The following is a 25,260-nucleotide window of genomic DNA, read 5'->3' as shown; positions in this document are numbered from 1 at the left end:
TCTCCTTCCACCATGTATTTTGCTTTGCTTCTTAACATCGCCCCTTTGCATTTCTCCTCTTCTATTTTTCCCAATGTATTTTCAAATTGAATTACTTTTTGTACATTTACTTCATTTTTATTTAACTCCTCTTTTAATGTTCTCCTTACTTCTTTCTCCTTAGTTCTTTTAACCTTTTGTAACAAATTACAGTAGTTTATTGAATATTTCTTTATCTGATACTTTACGTTTTCCCACCATTGCCTTTTGTCTTCCATATACATCAGATCTTTTTTCCTCTCATCTAATATATTTTCAATCTCTTTTTTAAAACTTTCATTTTTTAAAACATCAGTGTTTAAGATCCACACTCCAGGTCCCTTCGTTTCTCTTTTAAAATCCATCACCATTAAAACCATTTTGTGATCGCTTAAGGTTGTGTCTTTATAAACTATTCTGTCAATAAAACATTCCAGATTTCTAGTACTTAAGAAATAATCTATTCTGGTTTGGCACATAAAATTCCCCACCAACTGTCTTCTTGAAAATTCCTTCTTTTTCTCGTTTCTTTCCCTCCACACATCAATCATATTTTTCTCTTCCATCAACGACTTTAGTTCTTTTCTGCCCCCATCCGTTTTAAAAACCATCCCGTTTGCCATATCCATTTTGCTAAAAACTGTGTTAAAATCCCCTGCAATCACCACCTTCCCCCATTTTTCAATTACATCGGCTAAAACATTAAAATACATTTTCTTTTCTTTTTCTTCATTCGGAGCATGCACGTTCCCTAAAATAAAATTTTCTTCCTCCATCACCATTTCTACAACCATACATTTTCCTTTTTTATCACTATACAAATGCTTTGTCTTGATACCTCTGTCTTTTCTTATTAAAATCGCCATTCCTCCTCCAATTTTTCCTTCTCCGTTATTAAAGAGTAATTCCCCTTCCCATCTTTTTTTAAAATCCTCCATACGATTCTCTTTCCAGTTTGTCTCTTGCAATAAAATCACATCCTCATTTTTACACAGTTCCTTCATCTTTTCAAATTTAAAACCATTCATTAGTCCTCTAGCATTAAAAGTCACAATTTTCAACACCATAAAATAAACTAAAAGCCATAAAGTCCCCATTTTGTCAGCTCATGGCCTCCCCTTCCTTTCCAGTATCTCCACTGTCCTGTTTCTCCTCACATGTTTGTTTTAAAACTTTCCTTTTGGCTTTCTCTAGATTTGGTGTTACCTTAGTTCTTCTTCTTCTTTTATTTGATATTCCCATGGTGCCACCATCATCAATGTTTTCGCTGTCTCTGTCCACTCTCCCTTCCTCGTTGACCTGCTCCTCTGACTCTTCCAATTCTGTTTGCAAATCCTCCGTCGTCTCCATCAGTGTCTCTGTTTCGTCGTTGTCCTGCATTACTCCAGTCCTTTCGCTTTCATCGTCAATGTCCGTGCCTGCAATACCCTCTCTTTGTGTTCCTCCCGTGTCCTCGCGTGGCTCCTCTTCATTGTCTCCCTCATGCATCTGCCCGCTCTCCTGGTCATCCTCCTGCTGGTCTCCGAACCAGCACTCGCACTTATTTAGTACGAGCCTGCAGTCCGGGCACCTCACTGCATTACAGTCCCGTGCGAAGTGGCCCCTCTCCTCGCACTTGAAACATTTGAAGTCTGGGCAGTCCTTCATCAGGTGTTCAGGGCTCATACACAGCCTACAGGTTCTCACCTGCTGGCTGTGTATCACCCTGAAATACTGAGGCCCCTCTTCTGTCTCCATTCTCGTGCTATAGGGCAGAGAAGCCACCTCTTTTGGGAATCGCACTCTCACAAATCTCGTTCCATCCTCGATGCGGGTGCCCGGATAAAATCTCCGTTTGATCTGGGAGATGGGAGTTACCCCCCATCCCTCCAGCTTTTGTAGAACCACGTCGTCCTCCAGGTAAGCGGGCAGATGCATGAAAGAGACAACAAATTCTTTATTATTCAACTTTTTAATTTCACATGTCTTTCCTTTTATCATCAATCCATCTGCTAGTTTCTCAATATCTTCTTCTTTCTCCAATGTTATTTCATATTCTCTCATCATTTTTGGTCTTACCGCAAGTATAGTCGTCACGTCCATCTTGTCTGTCAGTGCTTGAATAATGTCCTCTGCTTTCCCATCCTGCACTTCAGTCAGATCAATCACTACGGTTGCTTCTTTAGCGTAAATCCGTTTCTGCTCCTTTTTAGGGTAATCCTTTTCTCGTAGTCTTTTATCCAGTCCATTTTCTGTTTGCTGCCTTTTCTCTCGTGCCAAATCCATATTCATAGAAATTAATCCATCCATTAAAAAAAAAAAAAAAAAAAAGGAACTAACCACCCTCCAGACAGCAAGAATGCTGCTGTTAGGTGGTTTAAAAGTTGACAAAAAACACAAAAAACTAACTTAACGTATTACAACTCACAAAACAAACAAAAATTAAACACAAAATGGAGGAGAGCCTTCCTCTCCCAACTGCTGCCAACCACTTCCTGTTGCTCTCTAGCGCCTCAGGTGGGGGTATGGCCATAAGCGAGGGCTGCTCCAAAAAGTGGGCTATTTAAAGATCAGCCTCCGTAAAAGCCAGCATATTATATAAATAGTGAAGAAAAGGCAAAAGCTTACAGCACCTGGTATTCCCAGGCGGTCTCCCATCCAAGTACTAAGCAGGCCCGACGCTGCTTAGCTTCCGAGATCAGACGAGATCGGGCGCTCTCAGCGCGGTATGGCCGTAAGCGAGGGCTGCTCCAAAAAGTGGGCTATTTAAAGATCAGCCTCCGTAAAAGCCAGCATATTATATAAATAGTGAAGAAAAGGCAAAAGCTTACAGCACCTGGTATTCCCAGGCGGTCTCCCATCCAAGTGTAACAATCGGCCTTATCAGCCGAGTTACAAGACTAAAATGGGGTCAGATTTAACTGTGAGAGATGACTAGTGGTTAAAAGAATGAGACATAAAAGAAGATTGGTTTAAATAGATTTGGTTTATTTACAAGGTTCACATAAAAGACTTTAAAGGTCCACTGAAGTGCCTTGAAACACGCAGCGTTATTCTATGTGGTGACGTACTTTTAACTGAAACAAAAACATATCGCCCAGCCCCGCCCACTAATTTAGAATAGCCAATAGCGTTCCATTAATATCTGCTCGGGCAAGAGCCGTTGAGCTCGGTAAAGCAGCATTTGTAAGCTTATGACAGCCACAGACTTATAAATTACCCCACAGATTCAATATGAAACTCTTGCTAAAACGAAAAAGTGATCATAATCATGCTGAGGCTGTGTAGTTTAATACATGCACATATAAGCGCATATGATCTGCTCCGGCCGGGATAATGCGTCTCTGTGTTGGGGGCGGGACATTACGGACTCTAGAGAGCATTTGATTGGACAGAACGTTTGATGAGAAATTGAAGTGCACGGTGATATCATCCAAATCCTTGATTCATATTGGCGAAAGTGACGAGACTGTAAGTTTTGAATGCCTATATCTTGTAAACGCGAATTTTGTCTTTGTTTTGCAGCACACTAGCTTATAGATAACCTAAAGGCTAATATATTCATACTAAAAGCCAAAAAACTTTAATTTTGATTTCAGGGGTACTTTAAAACAACACGATAAAACGAGGTAAACGCTGTTAAAAGCATACAGTTCATTTGTCCATACCCTAAAAACAGTCCAAGAATCCCAGTGTGTTGATAAGTCCAATGTGAGTGTCCACCGGTGTATATACAATCCACAGAAAGTGTAATCCAAAGTTTGCAGGTGGTGAATGGAAAGGTGAGCTCTAAAATTAGCAACTCCTCAATCCAACAGTTTGGTGACTGTCCTTTGTTTGTCATGCTGCTCTCTTATACAGTTGTACTTCCTGCTTCCTGTCATGTGTCTAGTCACATGGCAGGCCAACCATCCATTTTTAAAGACACACACTCACTTAAAATGTTAAGAGTAATAAAATGGCCTAAAAAACATGTAAAACACTTAAAACTCTATAATACATTTAAATGATTGTAATAAATAGAGCGGTAAAACACGTCTTTCTAAAAGCCAGCATATTATATAAATAGTGAAGAAAAGGCAAAAGCTTACAGCACCTGGTATTCCCAGGCGGTCTCCCATCCAAGTACTAAGCAGGCCCGACGCTGCTTAGCTTCCGAGATCAGACGAGATCGGGCGCTCTCAGCGCGGTATGGCCGTAAGCGAGGGCTGCTCCAAAAAGTGGGCTATTTAAAGATCAGCCTCCGTAAAAGCCAGCATATTATATAAATAGTGAAGAAAAGGCAAAAGCTTACAGCACCTGGTATTCCCAGGCGGTCTCCCATCCAAGTACTAAGCAGGCCCGACGCTGCTTAGCTTCCAAGATCAGACGAGATCGGGCGCTCTCAGCGCGGTATGGCCGTAAGCGAGGGCTGCTCCAAAAAGTGGGCTATTTAAAGATCAGCCTCCGTAAAAGCCAGCATATTATATAAATAGTGAAGAAAAGGCAAAAGCTTACAGCACCTGGTATTCCCAGGCGGTCTCCCATCCAAGTGTAACAATCGGCCTTATCAGCCGAGTTACAAGACTAAAATGGGGTCAGATTTAACTGTGAGAGATGACTAGTGGTTAAAAGAATGAGACATAAAAGAAGATTGGTTTAAATAGATTTGGTTTATTTACAAGGTTCACATAAAAGACTTTAAAACAACACGATAAAACGAGGTAAACGCTGTTAAAAGAATACAGTTCATTTGTCCATACCCTAAAAACAGTCCAAGAATCCCAGTGTGTTGATAAGTCCAATGTGAGTGTCCACCGGTGTATATACAATCCACAGAAAGTGTAATCCAAAGTTTGCAGGTGGTGAATGGAAAGGTGAGCTCTAAAATTAGCAACTCCTCAATCCAACAGTTTGGTGACTGTCCTTTGTTTGTCATGCTGCTCTCTTATACAGTTGTACTTCCTGCTTCCTGTCATGTGTCTAGTCACATGGCAGGCCAACCATCCATTTTTTAAAGACACACACTCACTTAAAATGTTAAGAGTAATAAAATGGCCTAAAAAACATGTAAAACACTTAAAACTCTATAATACATTTAAATGATTGTAATAAATAGAGCGGTAAAACACGTCTTTCTAAAAGCCAGCATATTATATAAATAGTGAAGAAAAGGCAAAAGCTTACAGCACCTGGTATTCCCAGGCGGTCTCCCATCCAAGTACTAAGCAGGCCCGACGCTGCTTAGCTTCCGAGATCAGACGAGATCGGGCGCTCTCAGCGCGGTATGGCCGTAAGCGAGGGCTGCTCCAAAAAGTGGGCTATTTAAAGATCAGCCTCCGTAAAAGCCAGCATATTATATAAATAGTGAAGAAAAGGCAAAAGCTTACAGCACCTGGTAATCCCAGGCGGTCTCCCATCCAAGTGTAACAATCGGCCTTATCAGCCGAGTTACAAGACTAAAATGGGGTCAGATTTAACTGTGAGAGATGACTAGTGGTTAAAAGAATGAGACATAAAAGAAGATTGGTTTAAATAGATTTGGTTTATTTACAAGGTTCACATAAAAGACTTTAAAACAACACGATAAAACGAGGTAAACGCTGTTAAAAGAATACAGTTCATTTGTCCATACCCTAAAAACAGTCCAAGAATCCCAGTGTGTTGATAAGTCCAATGTGAGTGTCCACCGGTGTATATACAATCCACAGAAAGTGTAATCCAAAGTTTGCAGGTGGTGAATGGAAAGGTGAGCTCTAAAATTAGCAACTCCTCAATCCAACAGTTTGGTGACTGTCCTTTGTTTGTCATGCTGCTCTCTTATACAGTTGTACTTCCTGCTTCCTGTCATGTGTCTAGTCACATGGCAGGCCAACCATCCATTTTTTAAAGACACACACTCACTTAAAATGTTAAGAGTAATAAAATGGCCTAAAAAACATGTAAAACACTTAAAACTCTATAATACATTTAAATGATTGTAATAAATAGAGCGGTAAAACACGTCTTTCTAAAAGCCAGCATATTATATAAATAGTGAAGAAAAGGCAAAAGCTTACAGCACCTGGTATTCCCAGGCGGTCTCCCATCCAAGTACTAAGCAGGCCCGACGCTGCTTAGCTTCCGAGATCAGACGAGATCGGGCGCTCTCAGCGCGGTATGGCCGTAAGCGAGGGCTGCTCCAAAAAGTGGGCTATTTAAAGATCAGCCTCCGTAAAAGCCAGCATATTATATAAATAGTGAAGAAAAGGCAAAAGCTTACAGCACCTGGTATTCCCAGGCGGTCTCCCATCCAAGTACTAAGCAGGCCCGACGCTGCTTAGCTTCCGAGATCAGACGAGATCGGGCGCTCTCAGCGCGGTATGGCCGTAAGCGAGGGCTGCTCCAAAAAGTGGGCTATTTAAAGATCAGCCTCCGTAAAAGCCAGCATATTATATAAATAGTGAAGAAAAGGCAAAAGCTTACAGCACCTGGTATTCCCAGGCGGTCTCCCATCCAAGTGTAACAATCGGCCTTATCAGCCGAGTTACAAGACTAAAATGGGATCAGATTTAACTGTGAGAGATGACTAGTGGTTAAAAGAATGAGACATAAAAGAAGATTGGTTTAAATAGATTTGGTTTATTTACAAGGTTCACATAAAAGACTTTAAAACAACACGATAAAACGAGGTAAACGCTGTTAAAAGAATACAGTTCATTTGTCCATACCCTAAAAACAGTCCAAGAATCCCAGTGTGTTGATAAGTCCAATGTGAGTGTCCACCGGTGTATATACAATCCACAGAAAGTGTAATCCAAAGTTTGCAGGTGGTGAATGGAAAGGTGAGCTCTAAAATTAGCAACTCCTCAATCCAACAGTTTGGTGACTGTCCTTTGTTTGTCATGCTGCTCTCTTATACAGTTGTACTTCCTGCTTCCTGTCATGTGTCTAGTCACATGGCAGGCCAACCATCCATTTTTTAAAGACACACACTCACTTAAAATGTTAAGAGTAATAAAATGGCCTAAAAAACATGTAAAACACTTAAAACTCTATAATACATTTAAATGATTGTAATAAATAGAGCGGTAAAACACGTCTTTCTAAAAGCCAGCATATTATATAAATAGTGAAGAAAAGGCAAAAGCTTACAGCACCTGGTATTCCCAGGCGGTCTCCCATCCAAGTACTAAGCAGGCCCGACGCTGCTTAGCTTCCGAGATCAGACGAGATCGGGCGCTCTCAGCGCGGTATGGCCGTAAGCGAGGGCTGCTCCAAAAAGTGGGCTATTTAAAGATCAGCCTCCGTAAAAGCCAGCATATTATATAAATAGTGAAGAAAAGGCAAATGCTTACAGCACCTGGTATTCCCAGGCGGTCTCCCATCCAAGTACTAAGCAGGCCCGACGCTGCTTAGCTTCCGAGATCAGACGAGATCGGGCGCTCTCAGCGCGGTATGGCCGTAAGCGAGGGCTGCTTCAAAAAGTGGGCTATTTAAAGATCAGCCTCCGTAAAAGCCAGCATATTATATAAATAGTGAAGAAAAGGCAAAAGCTTACAGCACCTGGTATTCCCAGGCGGTCTCCCATCCAAGTGTAACAATCGGCCTTATCAGCCGAGTTACAAGACTAAAATGGGATCAGATTTAACTGTGAGAGATGACTAGTGGTTAAAAGAATGAGACATAAAAGAAGATTGGTTTAAATAGATTTGGTTTATTTACAAGGTTCACATAAAAGACTTTAAAACAACACGATAAAACGAGGTAAACGCTGTTAAAAGAATACAGTTCATTTGTCCATACCCTAAAAACAGTCCAAGAATCCCAGTGTGTTGATAAGTCCAATGTGAGTGTCCACCGGTGTATATACAATCCACAGAAAGTGTAATCCAAAGTTTGCAGGTGGTGAATGGAAAGGTGAGCTCTAAAATTAGCAACTCCTCAATCCAACAGTTTGGTGACTGTCCTTTGTTTGTCATGCTGCTCTCTTATACAGTTGTACTTCCTGCTTCCTGTCATGTGTCTAGTCACATGGCAGGCCAACCATCCATTTTTAAAGACACACACTCACTTAAAATGTTAAGAGTAATAAAATGGCCTAAAAAACATGTAAAACACTTAAAACTCTATAATACATTTAAATGATTGTAATAAATAGAGCGGTAAAACACGTCTTTCTAAAAGCCAGCATATTATATAAATAGTGAAGAAAAGGCAAAAGCTTACAGCACCTGGTATTCCCAGGCGGTCTCCCATCCAAGTACTAAGCAGGCCCGACGCTGCTTAGCTTCCGAGATCAGACGAGATCGGGCGCTCTCAGCGCGGTATGGCCGTAAGCGAGGGCTGCTCCAAAAAGTGGGCTATTTAAAGATCAGCCTCCGTAAAAGCCAGCATATTATATAAATAGTGAAGAAAAGGCAAAAGCTTACAGCACCTGGTATTCCCAGGCGGTCTCCCATCCAAGTGTAACAATCGGCCTTATCAGCCGAGTTACAAGACTAAAATGGGGTCAGATTTAACTGTGAGAGATGACTAGTGGTTAAAAGAATGAGACATAAAAGAAGATTGGTTTAAATAGATTTGGTTTATTTACAAGGTTCACATAAAAGACTTTAAAACAACACGATAAAACGAGGTAAACGCTGTTAAAAGAATACAGTTCATTTGTCCATACCCTAAAAACAGTCCAAGAATCCCAGTGTGTTGATAAGTCCAATGTGAGTGTCCACCGGTGTATATACAATCCACAGAAAGTGTAATCCAAAGTTTGCAGGTGGTGAATGGAAAGGTGAGCTCTAAAATTAGCAACTCCTCAATCCAACAGTTTGGTGACTGTCCTTTGTTTGTCATGCTGCTCTCTTATACAGTTGTACTTCCTGCTTCCTGTCATGTGTCTAGTCACATGGCAGGCCAACCATCCATTTTTAAAGACACACACTCACTTAAAATGTTAAGAGTAATAAAATGGCCTAAAAAACATGTAAAACACTTAAAACTCTATAATACATTTAAATGATTGTAATAAATAGAGCGGTAAAACACGTCTTTCTAAAAGCCGGCATATTATATAAATAGTGAAGAAAAGGCAAAAGCTTACAGCACCTGGTATTCCCAGGCGGTCTCCCATCCAAGTACTAAGCAGGCCCGACGCTGCTTAGCTTCCGAGATCAGACGAGATCGGGCGATCTCAGCGCGGTATGGCCGTAAGCGAGGGCTGCTCCAAAAAGTGGGCTATTTAAAGATCAGCCTCCGTAAAAGCCAGCATATTATATAAATAGTGAAGAAAAGGCAAAAGCTTACAGCACCTGGTATTGCCAGGCGGTCTCCCATCCAAGTGTAACAATCGGCCTTATCAGCCGAGTTACAAGACTAAAATGGGGTCAGATTTAACTGTGAGAGATGACTAGTGGTTAAAAGAATGAGACATAAAAGAAGATTGGTTTAAATAGATTTGGTTTATTTACAAGGTTCACATAAAAGACTTTAAAACAACACGATAAAACGAGGTAAACGCTGTTAAAAGAATACAGTTCATTTGTCCATACCCTAAAAACAGTCCAAGAATCCCAGTGTGTTGATAAGTCCAATGTGAGTGTCCACCGGTGTATATACAATCCACAGAAAGTGTAATCCAAAGTTTGCAGGTGGTGAATGGAAAGGTGAGCTCTAAAATTAGCAACTCCTCAATCCAACAGTTTGGTGACTGTCCTTTGTTTGTCATGCTGCTCTCTTATACAGTTGTACTTCCTGCTTCCTGTCATGTGTCTAGTCACATGGCAGGCCAACCATCCATTTTTTAAAGACACACACTCACTTAAAATGTTAAGAGTAATAAAATGGCCTAAAAAACATGTAAAACACTTAAAACTCTATAATACATTTAAATGATTGTAATAAATAGAGCGGTAAAACACGTCTTTCTAAAAGCCAGCATATTATATAAATAGTGAAGAAAAGGCAAAAGCTTACAGCACCTGGTATTCCCAGGCGGTCTCCCATCCAAGTACTAAGCAGGCCCGACGCTGCTTAGCTTCCGAGATCAGACGAGATCGGGCGCTCTCAGCGCGGTATGGCCGTAAGCGAGGGCTGCTCCAAAAAGTGGGCTATTTAAAGATCAGCCTCCGTAAAAGCCAGCATATTATATAAATAGTGAAGAAAAGGCAAATGCTTACAGCACCTGGTATTCCCAGGCGGTCTCCCATCCAAGTACTAAGCAGGCCCGACGCTGCTTAGCTTCCGAGATCAGACGAGATCGGGCGCTCTCAGCGCGGTATGGCCGTAAGCGAGGGCTGCTCCAAAAAGTGGGCTATTTAAAGATCAGCCTCCGTAAAAGCCAGCATATTATATAAATAGTGAAGAAAAGGCAAAAGCTTACAGCACCTGGTATTCCCAGGCGGTCTCCCATCCAAGTGTAACAATCGGCCTTATCAGCCGAGTTACAAGACTAAAATGGGGTCAGATTTAACTGTGAGAGATGACTAGTGGTTAAAAGAATGAGACATAAAAGAAGATTGGTTTAAATAGATTTGGTTTATTTACAAGGTTCACATAAAAGACTTTAAAACAACACGATAAAACGAGGTAAACGCTGTTAAAAGAATACAGTTCATTTGTCCATACCCTAAAAACAGTCCAAGAATCCCAGTGTGTTGATAAGTCCAATGTGAGTGTCCACCGGTGTATATACAATCCACAGAAAGTGTAATCCAAAGTTTGCAGGTGGTGAATGGAAAGGTGAGCTCTAAAATTAGCAACTCCTCAATCCAACAGTTTGGTGACTGTCCTTTGTTTGTCATGCTGCTCTCTTATACAGTTGTACTTCCTGCTTCCTGTCATGTGTTTAGTCACATGGCAGGCCAACCATCCATTTTTTAAAGACACACACTCACTTAAAATGTTAAGAGTAATAAAATGGCCTAAAAAACATGTAAAACACTTAAAACTCTATAATACATTTAAATGATTGTAATAAATAGAGCGGTAAAACACGTCTTTCTAAAAGCCAGCATATTATATAAATAGTGAAGAAAAGGCAAAAGCTTACAGCACCTGGTATTCCCAGGCGGTCTCCCATCCAAGTACTAAGCAGGCCCGACGCTGCTTAGCTTCCGAGATCAGACGAGATCGGGCGCTCTCAGCGCGGTATGGCCGTAAGCGAGGGCTGCTCCAAAAAGTGGGCTATTTAAAGATCAGCCTCCGTAAAAGCCAGCATATTATATAAATAGTGAAGAAAAGGCAAAAGCTTACAGCACCTGGTATTCCCAGGCGGTCTCCCATCCAAGTGTAACAATCGGCCTTATCAGCCGAGTTACAAGACTAAAATGGGATCAGATTTAACTGTGAGAGATGACTAGTGGTTAAAAGAATGAGACATAAAAGAAGATTGGTTTAAATAGATTTGGTTTATTTACAAGGTTCACATAAAAGACTTTAAAACAACACGATAAAACGAGGTAAACGCTGTTAAAAGAATACAGTTCATTTGTCCATACCCTAAAAACAGTCCAAGAATCCCAGTGTGTTGATAAGTCCAATGTGAGTGTCCACCGGTGTATATACAATCCACAGAAAGTGTAATCCAAAGTTTGCAGGTGGTGAATGGAAAGGTGAGCTCTAAAATTAGCAACTCCTCAATCCAACAGTTTGGTGACTGTCCTTTGTTTGTCATGCTGCTCTCTTATACAGTTGTACTTCCTGCTTCCTGTCATGTGTCTAGTCACATGGCAGGCCAACCATCCATTTTTTAAAGACACACACTCACTTAAAATGTTAAGAGTAATAAAATGGCCTAAAAAACATGTAAAACACTTAAAACTCTATAATACATTTAAATGATTGTAATAAATAGAGCGGTAAAACACGTCTTTCTAAAAGCCAGCATATTATATAAATAGTGAAGAAAAGGCAAAAGCTTACAGCACCTGGTATTCCCAGGCGGTCTCCCATCCAAGTACTAAGCAGGCCCGACGCTGCTTAGCTTCCGAGATCAGACGAGATCGGGCGCTCTCAGCGCGGTATGGCCGTAAGCGAGGGCTGCTCCAAAAAGTGGGCTATTTAAAGATCAGCCTCCGTAAAAGCCAGCATATTATATAAATAGTGAAGAAAAGGCAAAAGCTTACAGCACCTGGTATTCCCAGGCGGTCTCCCATCCAAGTACAACAATCGGCCTTATCAGCCGAGTTACAAGACTAAAATGGGGTCAGATTTAACTGTGAGAGATGACTAGTGGTTAAAAGAATGAGACATAAAAGAAGATTGGTTTAAATAGATTTGGTTTATTTACAAGGTTCACATAAAAGACTTTAAAACAACACGATAAAACGAGGTAAACGCTGTTAAAAGAATACAGTTCATTTGTCCATACCCTAAAAACAGTCCAAGAATCCCAGTGTGTTGATAAGTCCAATGTGAGTGTCCACCGGTGTATATACAATCCACAGAAAGTGTAATCCAAAGTTTGCAGGTGGTGAATGGAAAGGTGAGCTCTAAAATTAGCAACTCCTCAATCCAACAGTTTGGTGACTGTCCTTTGTTTGTCATGCTGCTCTCTTATACAGTTGTACTTCCTGCTTCCTGTCATGTGTCTAGTCACATGGCAGGCCAACCATCCATTTTTTAAAGACACACACTCACTTAAAATGTTAAGAGTAATAAAATGGCCTAAAAAACATGTAAAACACTTAAAACTCTATAATACATTTAAATGATTGTAATAAATAGAGCGGTAAAACACGTCTTTCTAAAAGCCAGCATATTATATAAATAGTGAAGAAAAGGCAAAAGCTTACAGCACCTGGTATTCCCAGGCGGTCTCCCATCCAAGTACTAAGCAGGCCCGACGCTGCTTAGCTTCCGAGATCAGACGAGATCGGGCGCTCTCAGCGCGGTATGGCCGTAAGCGAGGGCTGCTCCAAAAAGTGGGCTATTTAAAGATCAGCCTCCGTAAAAGCCAGCATATTATATAAATAGTGAAGAAAAGGCAAAAGCTTACAGCACCTGGTATTCCCAGGCGGTCTCCCATCCAAGTACTAAGCAGGCCCGACGCTGCTTAGCTTCCGAGATCAGACGAGATCGGGCGCTCTCAGCGCGGTATGGCCGTAAGCGAGGGCTGCTCCAAAAAGTGGGCTATTTAAAGATCAGCCTCCGTAAAAGCCAGCATATTATATAAATAGTGAAGAAAAGGCAAAAGCTTACAGCACCTGGTATTCCCAGGCGGTCTCCCATCCAAGTGTAACAATCGGCCTTATCAGCCGAGTTACAAGACTAAAATGGGATCAGATTTAACTGTGAGAGATGACTAGTGGTTAAAAGAATGAGACATAAAAGAAGATTGGTTTAAATAGATTTGGTTTATTTACAAGGTTCACATAAAAGACTTTAAAACAACACGATAAAACGAGGTAAACGCTGTTAAAAGAATACAGTTCATTTGTCCATACCCTAAAAACAGTCCAAGAATCCCAGTGTGTTGATAAGTCCAATGTGAGTGTCCACCGGTGTATATACAATCCACAGAAAGTGTAATCCAAAGTTTGCAGGTGGTGAATGGAAAGGTGAGCTCTAAAATTAGCAACTCCTCAATCCAACAGTTTGGTGACTGTCCTTTGTTTGTCATGCTGCTCTCTTATACAGTTGTACTTCCTGCTTCCTGTCATGTGTCTAGTCACATGGCAGGCCAACCATCCATTTTTTAAAGACACACACTCACTTAAAATGTTAAGAGTAATAAAATGGCCTAAAAAACATGTAAAACACTTAAAACTCTATAATACATTTAAATGATTGTAATAAATAGAGCGGTAAAACACGTCTTTCTAAAAGCCAGCATATTATATAAATAGTGAAGAAAAGGCAAAAGCTTACAGCACCTGGTATTCCCAGGCGGTCTCCCATCCAAGTACTAAGCAGGCCCGACGCTGCTTAGCTTCCGAGATCAGACGAGATCGGGCGCTCTCAGCGCGGTATGGCCGTAAGCGAGGGCTGCTCCAAAAAGTGGGCTATTTAAAGATCAGCCTCCGTAAAAGCCAGCATATTATATAAATAGTGAAGAAAAGGCAAATGCTTACAGCACCTGGTATTCCCAGGCGGTCTCCCATCCAAGTACTAAGCAGGCCCGACGCTGCTTAGCTTCCGAGATCAGACGAGATCGGGCGCTCTCAGCGCGGTATGGCCGTAAGCGAGGGCTGCTTCAAAAAGTGGGCTATTTAAAGATCAGCCTCCGTAAAAGCCAGCATATTATATAAATAGTGAAGAAAAGGCAAAAGCTTACAGCACCTGGTATTCCCAGGCGGTCTCCCATCCAAGTGTAACAATCGGCCTTATCAGCCGAGTTACAAGACTAAAATGGGATCAGATTTAACTGTGAGAGATGACTAGTGGTTAAAAGAATGAGACATAAAAGAAGATTGGTTTAAATAGATTTGGTTTATTTACAAGGTTCACATAAAAGACTTTAAAACAACACGATAAAACGAGGTAAACGCTGTTAAAAGAATACAGTTCATTTGTCCATACCCTAAAAACAGTCCAAGAATCCCAGTGTGTTGATAAGTCCAATGTGAGTGTCCACCGGTGTATATACAATCCACAGAAAGTGTAATCCAAAGTTTGCAGGTGGTGAATGGAAAGGTGAGCTCTAAAATTAGCAACTCCTCAATCCAACAGTTTGGTGACTGTCCTTTGTTTGTCATGCTGCTCTCTTATACAGTTGTACTTCCTGCTTCCTGTCATGTGTCTAGTCACATGGCAGGCCAACCATCCATTTTTAAAGACACACACTCACTTAAAATGTTAAGAGTAATAAAATGGCCTAAAAAACATGTAAAACACTTAAAACTCTATAATACATTTAAATGATTGTAATAAATAGAGCGGTAAAACACGTCTTTCTAAAAGCCAGCATATTATATAAATAGTGAAGAAAAGGCAAAAGCTTACAGCACCTGGTATTCCCAGGCGGTCTCCCATCCAAGTACTAAGCAGGCCCGACGCTGCTTAGCTTCCGAGATCAGACGAGATCGGGCGCTCTCAGCGCGGTATGGCCGTAAGCGAGGGCTGCTCCAAAAAGTGGGCTATTTAAAGATCAGCCTCCGTAAAAGCCAGCATATTATATAAATAGTGAAGAAAAGGCAAAAGCTTACAGCACCTGGTATTCCCAGGCGGTCTCCCATCCAAGTGTAACAATCGGCCTTATCAGCCGAGTTACAAGACTAAAATGGGGTCAGATTTAACTGTGAGAGATGACTAGTGGTTAAAAGAATGAGACATAAAAGAAGATTGGTTTAAATAGATTTGGTTTATTTACAAGGTTCACATAAAAGACTTTAAAACAACACGATAAAACGAGGTAAACGCTGTTAAAAGAATACAGTTCATTTGTCCATACCCTAAAAACAGTCCAAGAATCCCAGTGTGTTGATAAGTCCAATGTGAGTGTCCACCGGTGTATATACAATCCACAGAAAGTGTAATCCAAAGTTTGCAGGTGGTGAATGGAAAGGTGAGCTCTAAAATTAGCAACTCCTCAATCCAACAGTTTGGTGACTGTCCTTTGTTTGTCATGCTGCTCTCTTATACAGTTGTACTTCCTGCTTCCTGTCATGTGTCTAGTCACATGGCAGGCCAACCATCCATTTTTAAAGACACACACTCACTTAAAATGTTAAGAGTAATAAAATGGCCTAAAAAACATGTAAAACACTTAAAACTCTATAATACATTTAAATGATTGTAATAAATAGAGCGGTAAAACACGTCTTTCTAAAAGCCGGCATATTATATAAATAGTGAAGAAAAGGCAAAAGCTTACAGCACCTGGTATTCCCAGGCGGTCTCCCATCCAAGTACTAAGCAGGCCCGACGCTGCTTAGCTTCCGAGATCAGACGAGATCGGGCGATCTCAGCGCGGTATGGCCGTAAGCGAGGGCTGCTCCAAAAAGTGGGCTATTTAAAGATCAGCCTCCGTAAAAGCCAGCATATTATATAAATAGTGAAGAAAAGGCAAAAGCTTACAGCACCTGGTATTGCCAGGCGGTCTCCCATCCAAGTGTAACAATCGGCCTTATCAGCCGAGTTACAAGACTAAAATGGGGTCAGATTTAACTGTGAGAGATGACTAGTGGTTAAAAGAATGAGACATAAAAGAAGATTGGTTTAAATAGATTTGGTTTATTTACAAGGTTCACATAAAAGACTTTAAAACAACACGATAAAACGAGGTAAACGCTGTTAAAAGAATACAGTTCATTTGTCCATACCCTAAAAACAGTCCAAGAATCCCAGTGTGTTGATAAGTCCAATGTGAGTGTCCACCGGTGTATATACAATCCACAGAAAGTGTAATCCAAAGTTTGCAGGTGGTGAATGGAAAGGTGAGCTCTAAAATTAGCAACTCCTCAATCCAACAGTTTGGTGACTGTCCTTTGTTTGTCATGCTGCTCTCTTATACAGTTGTACTTCCTGCTTCCTGTCATGTGTCTAGTCACATGGCAGGCCAACCATCCATTTTTTAAAGACACACACTCACTTAAAATGTTAAGAGTAATAAAATGGCCTAAAAAACATGTAAAACACTTAAAACTCTATAATACATTTAAATGATTGTAATAAATAGAGCGGTAAAACACGTCTTTCTAAAAGCCAGCATATTATATAAATAGTGAAGAAAAGGCAAAAGCTTACAGCACCTGGTATTCCCAGGCGGTCTCCCATCCAAGTACTAAGCAGGCCCGACGCTGCTTAGCTTCCGAGATCAGACGAGATCGGGCGCTCTCAGCGCGGTATGGCCGTAAGCGAGGGCTGCTCCAAAAAGTGGGCTATTTAAAGATCAGCCTCCGTAAAAGCCAGCATATTATATAAATAGTGAAGAAAAGGCAAATGCTTACAGCACCTGGTATTCCCAGGCGGTCTCCCATCCAAGTACTAAGCAGGCCCGACGCTGCTTAGCTTCCGAGATCAGACGAGATCGGGCGCTCTCAGCGCGGTATGGCCGTAAGCGAGGGCTGCTCCAAAAAGTGGGCTATTTAAAGATCAGCCTCCGTAAAAGCCAGCATATTATATAAATAGTGAAGAAAAGGCAAAAGCTTACAGCACCTGGTATTCCCAGGCGGTCTCCCATCCAAGTGTAACAATCGGCCTTATCAGCCGAGTTACAAGACTAAAATGGGGTCAGATTTAACTGTGAGAGATGACTAGTGGTTAAAAGAATGAGACATAAAAGAAGATTGGTTTAAATAGATTTGGTTTATTTACAAGGTTCACATAAAAGACTTTAAAACAACACGATAAAACGAGGTAAACGCTGTTAAAAGAATACAGTTCATTTGTCCATACCCTAAAAACAGTCCAAGAATCCCAGTGTGTTGATAAGTCCAATGTGAGTGTCCACCGGTGTATATACAATCCACAGAAAGTGTAATCCAAAGTTTGCAGGTGGTGAATGGAAAGGTGAGCTCTAAAATTAGCAACTCCTCAATCCAACAGTTTGGTGACTGTCCTTTGTTTGTCATGCTGCTCTCTTATACAGTTGTACTTCCTGCTTCCTGTCATGTGTTTAGTCACATGGCAGGCCAACCATCCATTTTTTAAAGACACACACTCACTTAAAATGTTAAGAGTAATAAAATGGCCTAAAAAACATGTAAAACACTTAAAACTCTATAATACATTTAAATGATTGTAATAAATAGAGCGGTAAAACACGTCTTTCTAAAAGCCAGCATATTATATAAATAGTGAAGAAAAGGCAAAAGCTTACAGCACCTGGTATTCCCAGGCGGTCTCCCATCCAAGTACTAAGCAGGCCCGACGCTGCTTAGCTTCCGAGATCAGACGAGATCGGGCGCTCTCAGCGCGGTATGGCCGTAAGCGAGGGCTGCTCCAAAAAGTGGGCTATTTAAAGATCAGCCTCCGTAAAAGCCAGCATATTATATAAATAGTGAAGAAAAGGCAAAAGCTTACAGCACCTGGTATTCCCAGGCGGTCTCCCATCCAAGTGTAACAATCGGCCTTATCAGCCGAGTTACAAGACTAAAATGGGATCAGATTTAACTGTGAGAGATGACTAGTGGTTAAAAGAATGAGACATAAAAGAAGATTGGTTTAAATAGATTTGGTTTATTTACAAGGTTCACATAAAAGACTTTAAAACAACACGATAAAACGAGGTAAACGCTGTTAAAAGAATACAGTTCATTTGTCCATACCCTAAAAACAGTCCAAGAATCCCAGTGTGTTGATAAGTCCAATGTGAGTGTCCACCGGTGTATATACAATCCACAGAAAGTGTAATCCAAAGTTTGCAGGTGGTGAATGGAAAGGTGAGCTCTAAAATTAGCAACTCCTCAATCCAACAGTTTGGTGACTGTCCTTTGTTTGTCATGCTGCTCTCTTATACAGTTGTACTTCCTGCTTCCTGTCATGTGTCTAGTCACATGGCAGGCCAACCATCCATTTTTTAAAGACACACACTCACTTAAAATGTTAAGAGTAATAAAATGGCCTAAAAAACATGTAAAACACTTAAAACTCTATAATACATTTAAATGATTGTAATAAATAGAGCGGTAAAACACGTCTTTCTAAAAGCCAGCATATTATATAAATAGTGAAGAAAAGGCAAAAGCTTACAGCACCTGGTATTCCCAGGCGGTCTCCCATCCAAGTACTAAGCAGGCCCGACGCTGCTTAGCTTCCGAGATCAGACGAGATCGGGCGCTCTCAGCGCGGTATGGCCGTAAGCGAGGGCTGCTCCAAAAAGTGGGCTATTTAAAGATCAGCCTCCGTAAAAGCCAGCATATTATATAAATAGTGAAGAAAAGGCAAAAGCTTACAGCACCTGGTAATCCCAGGCGGTCTCCCATCCAAGTGTAACAATCGGCCTTATCAGCCGAGTTACAAGACTAAAATGGGGTCAGATTTAACTGTGAGAGATGACTAGTGGTTAAAAGAATGAGACATAAAAGAAGATTGGTTTAAATAGATTTGGTTTATTTACAAGGTTCACATAAAAGACTTTAAAACAACACGATAAAACGAGGTAAACGCTGTTAAAAGAATACAGTTCATTTGTCCATACCCTAAAAACAGTCCAAGAATCCCAGTGTGTTGATAAGTCCAATGTGAGTGTCCACCGGTGTATATACAATCCACAGAAAGTGTAATCCAAAGTTTGCAGGTGGTGAATGGAAAGGTGAGCTCTAAAATTAGCAACTCCTCAATCCAACAGTTTGGTGACTGTCCTTTGTTTGTCATGCTGCTCTCTTATACAGTTGTACTTCCTGCTTCCTGTCATGTGTCTAGTCACATGGCAGGCCAACCATCCATTTTTTAAAGACACACACTCACTTAAAATGTTAAGAGTAATAAAATGGCCTAAAAAACATGTAAAACACTTAAAACTCTATAATACATTTAAATGATTGTAATAAATAGAGCGGTAAAACACGTCTTTCTAAAAGCCAGCATATTATATAAATAGTGAAGAAAAGGCAAAAGCTTACAGCACCTGGTATTCCCAGGCGGTCTCCCATCCAAGTACTAAGCAGGCCCGACGCTGCTTAGCTTCCGAGATCAGACGAGATCGGGCGCTCTCAGCGCGGTATGGCCGTAAGCGAGGGCTGCTCCAAAAAGTGGGCTATTTAAAGATCAGCCTCCGTAAAAGCCAGCATATTATATAAATAGTGAAGAAAAGGCAAAAGCTTACAGCACCTGGTATTCCCAGGCGGTCTCCCATCCAAGTACTAAGCAGGCCCGACGCTGCTTAGCTTCCGAGATCAGACGAGATCGGGCGCTCTTTTTTTTTTTTTTTTTTTTTTTTTTTTTTTTTTTTTTTTCTTTTTTAATTAATTTATTTATTTAAAACATGTTAATACATTTTAAAAACAGTCTGAATCACATTCTGGCAACAATACATTAAATCGAAACCATGTCATTTCAATAAATGGGTTATCATTTACAAAAATTTTGACAAAAACATCTTTCTCTTCATTCATATTACAGTAATCAAACAAAACATTTAAAATAAAACACATCTTCACCTTAAAAAGTTTGCACACAGGTATTTTTGTTTTCTTTTGTTTGACAAAATTTCTTCTGCTCCAAATTACAAATCTAGCAATGGTTAATATCAAATTTAAAAAACACACATTCTTAAAATTACCTTTAGAACCAAATAAAAACATTGTTTCCCATTCTTCATCAATACATCTTTGTTCTACTCCCAATTTACTTGTCATTTCTTTTAATTTTTTTATAAAACATTTTAACCCTGTGCATTTAAAAAAAATATGTATCAATCCTTCATCTTCCCTATTACATACCTTGCATATTGCATCACTTGCCATTCCAAATTTACACAGTCTCATTTCACTTAATAAACAATTATGTCTTAAAATATAATCAAAGTTTTCTAAAATTGGACTTTTCCACCAAGCTCTTAGATTTTTCCATATTTTCTTAGTTTCCATACTTGGGTACAATCTTTGCCAATATCCTTCTGCTTTTGGTGTGATAAAAACATCTTCACATAAACAAGAATAAAACATCTTTAAAATACCATCTTTAAAAGCATGCTGTTTGTCATTACTTTTAAAATCAATCATCATTCCATCATTACCTTTTGTTTCTTCTGTACCTTCTATAATATTTATCCATTCTTCCGGTATTACTTCTTTCATTTGTTTGTATTGTTTTTCTAAGACTGTTTTAGTTTCATTGTCATAATTTTCTACAATTGCGTCTCTTATTACTTGCACCGGTACAAAACCAGGTATCACTTCATACAAAATATCTTTTATTTGCTTTATCCCCGCATAAAACCATTTTTTATAAAAAATGGTATCATTTCCCTTTTTAATTTGATTATTTAAAAACAATGGTTGTCTTAAAATCTCTTCCCTGGTAAAAGACGTACAAACAACATGCTTTCTAAAATCACCCCATGCTTTTACAACCTCTTTATAAAACTCTGGTATTCCGTTCATCATGTTTTCTTTTAGCTTCATCCATAAAACATCATCTCCCATTTTTCCACATTTATTTAAAAAATAGTTCATTACACCCTTCCACGCATATTTCCCATGTTTCCAGTATTTATTAACAGTTTTTATTCTTATACTTTTCATTCTTATTAATGGATCTATTAGTCCCAACCCTCCTTCCTCCACCTTTCCAATTAGAGTGTCATAAGCAATTTTCGATGGTTTCCCCTCCCATAAAAAGTTTAAAACAATAGATTTGATTTTTTTATACACCCATATAGGCAAACTCACAGAACCCAATACATACCACATTTTTGATAAAAACAAAGAATTAATAACTAAAACCTTCCCTTTTAAAAATAATCCTCTTAATTTCCAGAAATTTAATCTCTTCTCCATTCCTTTTAAAACCTCCTCCCATACCACTTCTCTTATTTCATTTTCATTTTCTCCAACCCTTATACCTAAAATTTTCATACTCTTCTTTTCTTCCTTAAATTGCATTTTATTCAGCAGATCATTCGGTAATCCAATTTTCATGTATGTAGTTTTTTCTTTATTAACTTTTGCCCCTGTTCCTTTACAATATCTTTCTAAAACTTCCATTGCTTTATCCATACTTTTAATATCTTTTACAAACAATGTCGTGTCATCTGCATATTGAAATATTTTTTGTTCTGATTCTTCTCCTTTTATGCGTATTCCTTTTATGTTCTTTTCCTGGTCTACTGCCAGTCCTAAAGCTTCAGATACTAAAGTGTATAATAATGCTGACATAGGACACACTTGTCTGATTGATCTCGTTATTTTAAAATCTTTAGTTAAAAAACCATTCACTTTTACACAACTACTTATATCTGTATATAAACATTTTATCCATTTTAAAAAATTCTCCCCAAAACCAAATCTCTCCATCACATGTATCAAGTATTTGTGTTCAACTCTATCAAAAGCCTTTTCTAAATCCACACTTATTATATATCCTGTTTCTTTCTCCTCCTTCATGTACCATATCATATCTCTTATATTGTTAATGACATCAGTAATATCTCTTTTTAGAACAGCATATGCTTGATTTGTAGTAATTATATTTGGTACTACTATTTTCAATCGATTGGCTAAAATTTTGGCTAATATTTTATAATCTGTATTCAACATGCTTAGTGGTCTGTAGTTTTTCAGGTCTCTCTTATCACCTTTTTTCTTGTAAATTATTTTCACCATACCTTTCTTCATACTATTCGTTAAATTCCCTTTTTTAAAATTATCTATAAATATTTCATTTAAAATTGGACATAACACATCTTTAAAAACCTTATAAAATTCAGCTGTTAATCCATCTATTCCTGGACTTTTACCATTTTTCAGTTGATCAATTGCAATTCCTATTTCTAATTCCGTAATCTCACTCTCACACATTTCTTTGTCTCCCTCATTAACTTTAACCTGTATTTTACTTAATACAAATTCCTCATCTTCTAAAACTATCTCATTTTTGGTAAATAAATGCTTATAGAATTCTCTGACTTCTTCCAAAATTCCTGTTTTATCTTCTACAATCCTCGCATCTTCTGTTTTAATACTTTTTATTATATCTGCTCTCTGTCTTGTTTTTTCTAATTCATAAAAATATTTCGTACTTCTTTCTCCTTCTACAATGTCTTTCGCCCTACTTCTTATTATTGCTCCTTTACACTTCTCTTCTTCTATTTTCTTTAATTCTTCCTGTAATTCTATTATCTTATCAATATTTTCATCATGCTCATTTACTTTCCTCATTTCTTCATCCCACTCTTTTTTAATCTTATTTTCTTTCATCTTTTTGACTTTTTGCCATTTTTTTGAATATTCCATTGAGAATTTTTTTATTCTTTTTTTTAGAATGTCCCACCAAAACCCTTTTTCTATTTCATACATTTCCTCATTTACACTATTAATTATTATACTTTCTATTTCCATTCTGTATATTTCATTTTTTAGAAGTTCTGCATTTAATATCCACACCCCTGGTCCTTTATCAGCCTCATTAAAATTAATCAATATCCATAAAAAATCATGATCACTCTCACTATAATTTTTGTAAGACGCCTTAGTGACATAATATGCTTCCTTTTTCTTACATAAAAATAAGTCTATTCTACTTTGCTTTAGAACTCTATCAACAATTTGTCTTCTTGAATATTCTCTTTTCATACCATTCCTCTCTCTCCACACATCCACCATATTATATTTCTCCATTATGTTATGTAGTTCATTCCTCCCTCTATCTCTTCTAAATCCCATTGAATCATCTACATCAATTCTCTGTATTACAGTGTTAAAATCACCTAACACCATAATGTTGTCATGTTTTTCTATTAACTCATTCATATCCCTGTAAAAATTAAATTTATCTCTTTCATCATTTGGTGCATGTATATTACACACTTTCATTTCTTTTCCATTACACACAAATTTAACAATTATTATTCTTCCCTTTGTGTCTTTATAATCTATATTTACTTCTTCAAATACTCCTTTTCTTATTAAAATAGCTACCCCTCTCTTCCTTTCCATATCACAGTTACTATATATTTCTCCGTTCCATAATTTTCTAATTTCATCACTTATTTTATCTTCCCATTTCGTTTCTTGTAAACATAGCACATCACATTTTTTGGTCAGACACATTAATCTTTCAAACTTTTGACATTTGGATAATCCTCTAGCATTCAGCGATACAATTGATATAGAGCTCATTAAAGAAAAGATTGGAAAAACCAAAACCCACCATTCAATCCGTTTCATTGTCTTTCAAAAAAGTATTTTTTACTTCACCCATTTCAGCTTTCCTCCTCTCCAGTCTTTCCTTTTGCTCTTCTCTTCTTATCTTCTGCCTTTTAAGAACCTGTTGAATGTCTAAGCCATCTTTTCTTGTTTTTACACATCTATTCAGTCTTTCTTTTCCTTTGTTTTCCATTCCACGAATTTCCCCCCCATTGTCTGCTCCTCTTACCTCAGTCAGTGTCTTTATTCCCTTATCCTCAGCTTTTTCTTTTTCTTGTCCTTTTTCGTAGTCCAGTTCATTAGTGTCCACATCGTCCTGTTCCTTAGAAAATCCTTCTTTAATCAAATTTATATCCTCTTTGTTCGCTCCTCCTCCCATCTCCATTCCTTGTTCTTCATCTTCCTTCTTTTCTTTATTCTCATCTATGTTGTTGTTCTCCTCTTCCTCGTCATCTTGTTTCTCGTCCTCTCCTTGCGTCTGCCTTTGTGAGTCATTTAACCTCTCAATTGTTGTAACTCCCATTACCTCTTGTATTTCCATTCCTGGATCTTCATTTTCCTCGTCTTCTATCTCGCATCTGCATCTTAACATTGTCTTTTGGCAGCCTTGGCACCGCGGGACTTTACAGTCTCGCGCATAATGCCCCTGCTCAAGACAATTTCTGCATGTGAATTGTGGGCAGTCCTTTTTTTCATGCTCCGGACTTACACAGATCCTGCATGTCTTCACTTGATTATCGTGAATCACTCTGAAGTACTGCACTCCTTCTTCAGTCCTGAAGCTTGTGTTGTATGGTAAAGACGTCACCTCTTGTGGAAACTTTACCCTCAAAAATCGTGTTCCGTCTGCCACCGTTGTCCCGGGATGATATCTTCTTCTTAGTGGTAGAATGGGAGTTACACCCCAATTGATTAGTTTTTGACTGATTTCCTCATCTTCAATATAGCTGGGCAGACTCAAGAAAGACACCATTCTTTCTGTTGCACACAATTTCCTTATCTCACATTCTTGTCCGTTTATCATTATTCCATTCAACAGCAAATCACAGTCCATCTCACTTTCCATAGTCATTTCAAAATCATAATTATTTTTTCTTCTCAGTCCGATCAATTTTCCCATTCCAACTTTCTCTTCAACTGCTTTAATTATCATTGGTATTGTTATATTTTCTATATCTTTAACAGTCATTGTTAATGTTGCTTCTTTCTTGTATTCCCTCTGATACCTTGTTTGTTTGCTTAATTTCTGTATCATTTGTTGTCGTTGAGATAAAACATTTCTTTTTTCTCCAACTTCTTTCTCAATTCCAATACCTTCAGTTGATTGTAGATCTCCTTTCCGTTCTTGTCCAGTTGTTTTTCTTTCTTGTTTCCTCCTTGAAACCACCGTCGCCCACGTTTCATTATTGTTTTCTCCATGTCTTTCATTTATATTCCTTTCAGTTATGTCTGCAACAAATCCTGGTTCCGCATTTCCCATCTCATGTTGTTTTACCAGTCCGTGTTCTTTGTCCATTAAATCCATATTTTGGTTGTCTCAAACCCCAAACAGAAAGAC

At 38.9% G+C, this 25,260-nt stretch overlaps 25 non-coding genes across 25 annotated transcripts; all 25 read right to left on the bottom strand.

Moving 5' to 3' along the window:
- Window positions 1-2,618: 2,618 nt before the first annotated feature.
- On the bottom strand, window positions 2,619-2,737 carry LOC141315441 (5S ribosomal RNA). Its single transcript, XR_012350927.1, has one exon. It is a non-coding gene; the product is annotated as a 5S ribosomal RNA (ribosomal RNA).
- Window positions 2,738-4,081: 1,344 nt separating this feature from the next.
- On the bottom strand, window positions 4,082-4,200 carry LOC141315439 (5S ribosomal RNA). The gene has a single exon (XR_012350925.1). It is a non-coding gene; the product is annotated as a 5S ribosomal RNA (ribosomal RNA).
- Window positions 4,201-4,284: 84 nt separating this feature from the next.
- LOC141315527 (5S ribosomal RNA) lies at window positions 4,285-4,403 on the bottom strand. Its single transcript, XR_012351013.1, has one exon. It is a non-coding gene; the product is annotated as a 5S ribosomal RNA (ribosomal RNA).
- Window positions 4,404-5,156: 753 nt separating this feature from the next.
- Window positions 5,157-5,275, bottom strand: LOC141315437 (5S ribosomal RNA). The gene has a single exon (XR_012350924.1). It is a non-coding gene; the product is annotated as a 5S ribosomal RNA (ribosomal RNA).
- Window positions 5,276-6,028: 753 nt separating this feature from the next.
- On the bottom strand, window positions 6,029-6,147 carry LOC141315436 (5S ribosomal RNA). Its single transcript, XR_012350923.1, has one exon. It is a non-coding gene; the product is annotated as a 5S ribosomal RNA (ribosomal RNA).
- An 84-nt stretch (window positions 6,148-6,231) lies between these two features.
- Window positions 6,232-6,350, bottom strand: LOC141315435 (5S ribosomal RNA). The gene has a single exon (XR_012350922.1). It is a non-coding gene; the product is annotated as a 5S ribosomal RNA (ribosomal RNA).
- Window positions 6,351-7,103: 753 nt separating this feature from the next.
- LOC141315434 (5S ribosomal RNA) lies at window positions 7,104-7,222 on the bottom strand. Its single transcript, XR_012350921.1, has one exon. It is a non-coding gene; the product is annotated as a 5S ribosomal RNA (ribosomal RNA).
- Window positions 7,223-7,306: 84 nt separating this feature from the next.
- LOC141315516 (5S ribosomal RNA) lies at window positions 7,307-7,425 on the bottom strand. Its single transcript, XR_012351002.1, has one exon. It is a non-coding gene; the product is annotated as a 5S ribosomal RNA (ribosomal RNA).
- A 752-nt stretch (window positions 7,426-8,177) lies between these two features.
- On the bottom strand, window positions 8,178-8,296 carry LOC141315433 (5S ribosomal RNA). The gene has a single exon (XR_012350920.1). It is a non-coding gene; the product is annotated as a 5S ribosomal RNA (ribosomal RNA).
- A 752-nt stretch (window positions 8,297-9,048) lies between these two features.
- On the bottom strand, window positions 9,049-9,167 carry LOC141315522 (5S ribosomal RNA). Its single transcript, XR_012351009.1, has one exon. It is a non-coding gene; the product is annotated as a 5S ribosomal RNA (ribosomal RNA).
- Window positions 9,168-9,920: 753 nt separating this feature from the next.
- Window positions 9,921-10,039, bottom strand: LOC141315432 (5S ribosomal RNA). Its single transcript, XR_012350918.1, has one exon. It is a non-coding gene; the product is annotated as a 5S ribosomal RNA (ribosomal RNA).
- An 84-nt stretch (window positions 10,040-10,123) lies between these two features.
- On the bottom strand, window positions 10,124-10,242 carry LOC141315514 (5S ribosomal RNA). The gene has a single exon (XR_012351001.1). It is a non-coding gene; the product is annotated as a 5S ribosomal RNA (ribosomal RNA).
- A 753-nt stretch (window positions 10,243-10,995) lies between these two features.
- Window positions 10,996-11,114, bottom strand: LOC141315431 (5S ribosomal RNA). The gene has a single exon (XR_012350917.1). It is a non-coding gene; the product is annotated as a 5S ribosomal RNA (ribosomal RNA).
- A 753-nt stretch (window positions 11,115-11,867) lies between these two features.
- Window positions 11,868-11,986, bottom strand: LOC141315430 (5S ribosomal RNA). Its single transcript, XR_012350916.1, has one exon. It is a non-coding gene; the product is annotated as a 5S ribosomal RNA (ribosomal RNA).
- A 753-nt stretch (window positions 11,987-12,739) lies between these two features.
- Window positions 12,740-12,858, bottom strand: LOC141315429 (5S ribosomal RNA). The gene has a single exon (XR_012350915.1). It is a non-coding gene; the product is annotated as a 5S ribosomal RNA (ribosomal RNA).
- An 84-nt stretch (window positions 12,859-12,942) lies between these two features.
- LOC141315426 (5S ribosomal RNA) lies at window positions 12,943-13,061 on the bottom strand. Its single transcript, XR_012350913.1, has one exon. It is a non-coding gene; the product is annotated as a 5S ribosomal RNA (ribosomal RNA).
- A 753-nt stretch (window positions 13,062-13,814) lies between these two features.
- Window positions 13,815-13,933, bottom strand: LOC141315425 (5S ribosomal RNA). The gene has a single exon (XR_012350912.1). It is a non-coding gene; the product is annotated as a 5S ribosomal RNA (ribosomal RNA).
- An 84-nt stretch (window positions 13,934-14,017) lies between these two features.
- Window positions 14,018-14,136, bottom strand: LOC141315512 (5S ribosomal RNA). Its single transcript, XR_012350999.1, has one exon. It is a non-coding gene; the product is annotated as a 5S ribosomal RNA (ribosomal RNA).
- Window positions 14,137-14,888: 752 nt separating this feature from the next.
- Window positions 14,889-15,007, bottom strand: LOC141315424 (5S ribosomal RNA). The gene has a single exon (XR_012350911.1). It is a non-coding gene; the product is annotated as a 5S ribosomal RNA (ribosomal RNA).
- Window positions 15,008-15,759: 752 nt separating this feature from the next.
- Window positions 15,760-15,878, bottom strand: LOC141315521 (5S ribosomal RNA). Its single transcript, XR_012351008.1, has one exon. It is a non-coding gene; the product is annotated as a 5S ribosomal RNA (ribosomal RNA).
- A 753-nt stretch (window positions 15,879-16,631) lies between these two features.
- Window positions 16,632-16,750, bottom strand: LOC141315423 (5S ribosomal RNA). Its single transcript, XR_012350910.1, has one exon. It is a non-coding gene; the product is annotated as a 5S ribosomal RNA (ribosomal RNA).
- Window positions 16,751-16,834: 84 nt separating this feature from the next.
- LOC141315511 (5S ribosomal RNA) lies at window positions 16,835-16,953 on the bottom strand. Its single transcript, XR_012350998.1, has one exon. It is a non-coding gene; the product is annotated as a 5S ribosomal RNA (ribosomal RNA).
- A 753-nt stretch (window positions 16,954-17,706) lies between these two features.
- Window positions 17,707-17,825, bottom strand: LOC141315422 (5S ribosomal RNA). The gene has a single exon (XR_012350909.1). It is a non-coding gene; the product is annotated as a 5S ribosomal RNA (ribosomal RNA).
- A 753-nt stretch (window positions 17,826-18,578) lies between these two features.
- Window positions 18,579-18,697, bottom strand: LOC141315421 (5S ribosomal RNA). Its single transcript, XR_012350907.1, has one exon. It is a non-coding gene; the product is annotated as a 5S ribosomal RNA (ribosomal RNA).
- A 753-nt stretch (window positions 18,698-19,450) lies between these two features.
- On the bottom strand, window positions 19,451-19,569 carry LOC141315420 (5S ribosomal RNA). Its single transcript, XR_012350906.1, has one exon. It is a non-coding gene; the product is annotated as a 5S ribosomal RNA (ribosomal RNA).
- Window positions 19,570-25,260: the final 5,691 nt, after the last annotated feature.

This window comes from Garra rufa, unplaced genomic scaffold, assembly GCF_049309525.1.
Source record: "Garra rufa unplaced genomic scaffold, GarRuf1.0 hap1_unplaced_028, whole genome shotgun sequence".
Lineage (NCBI taxonomy): Eukaryota > Metazoa > Chordata > Actinopteri > Cypriniformes > Cyprinidae > Garra > Garra rufa.
Note: the sequence above shows the minus strand (reverse complement) of the source record. Positions and strands in the feature narration are given on the sequence as shown.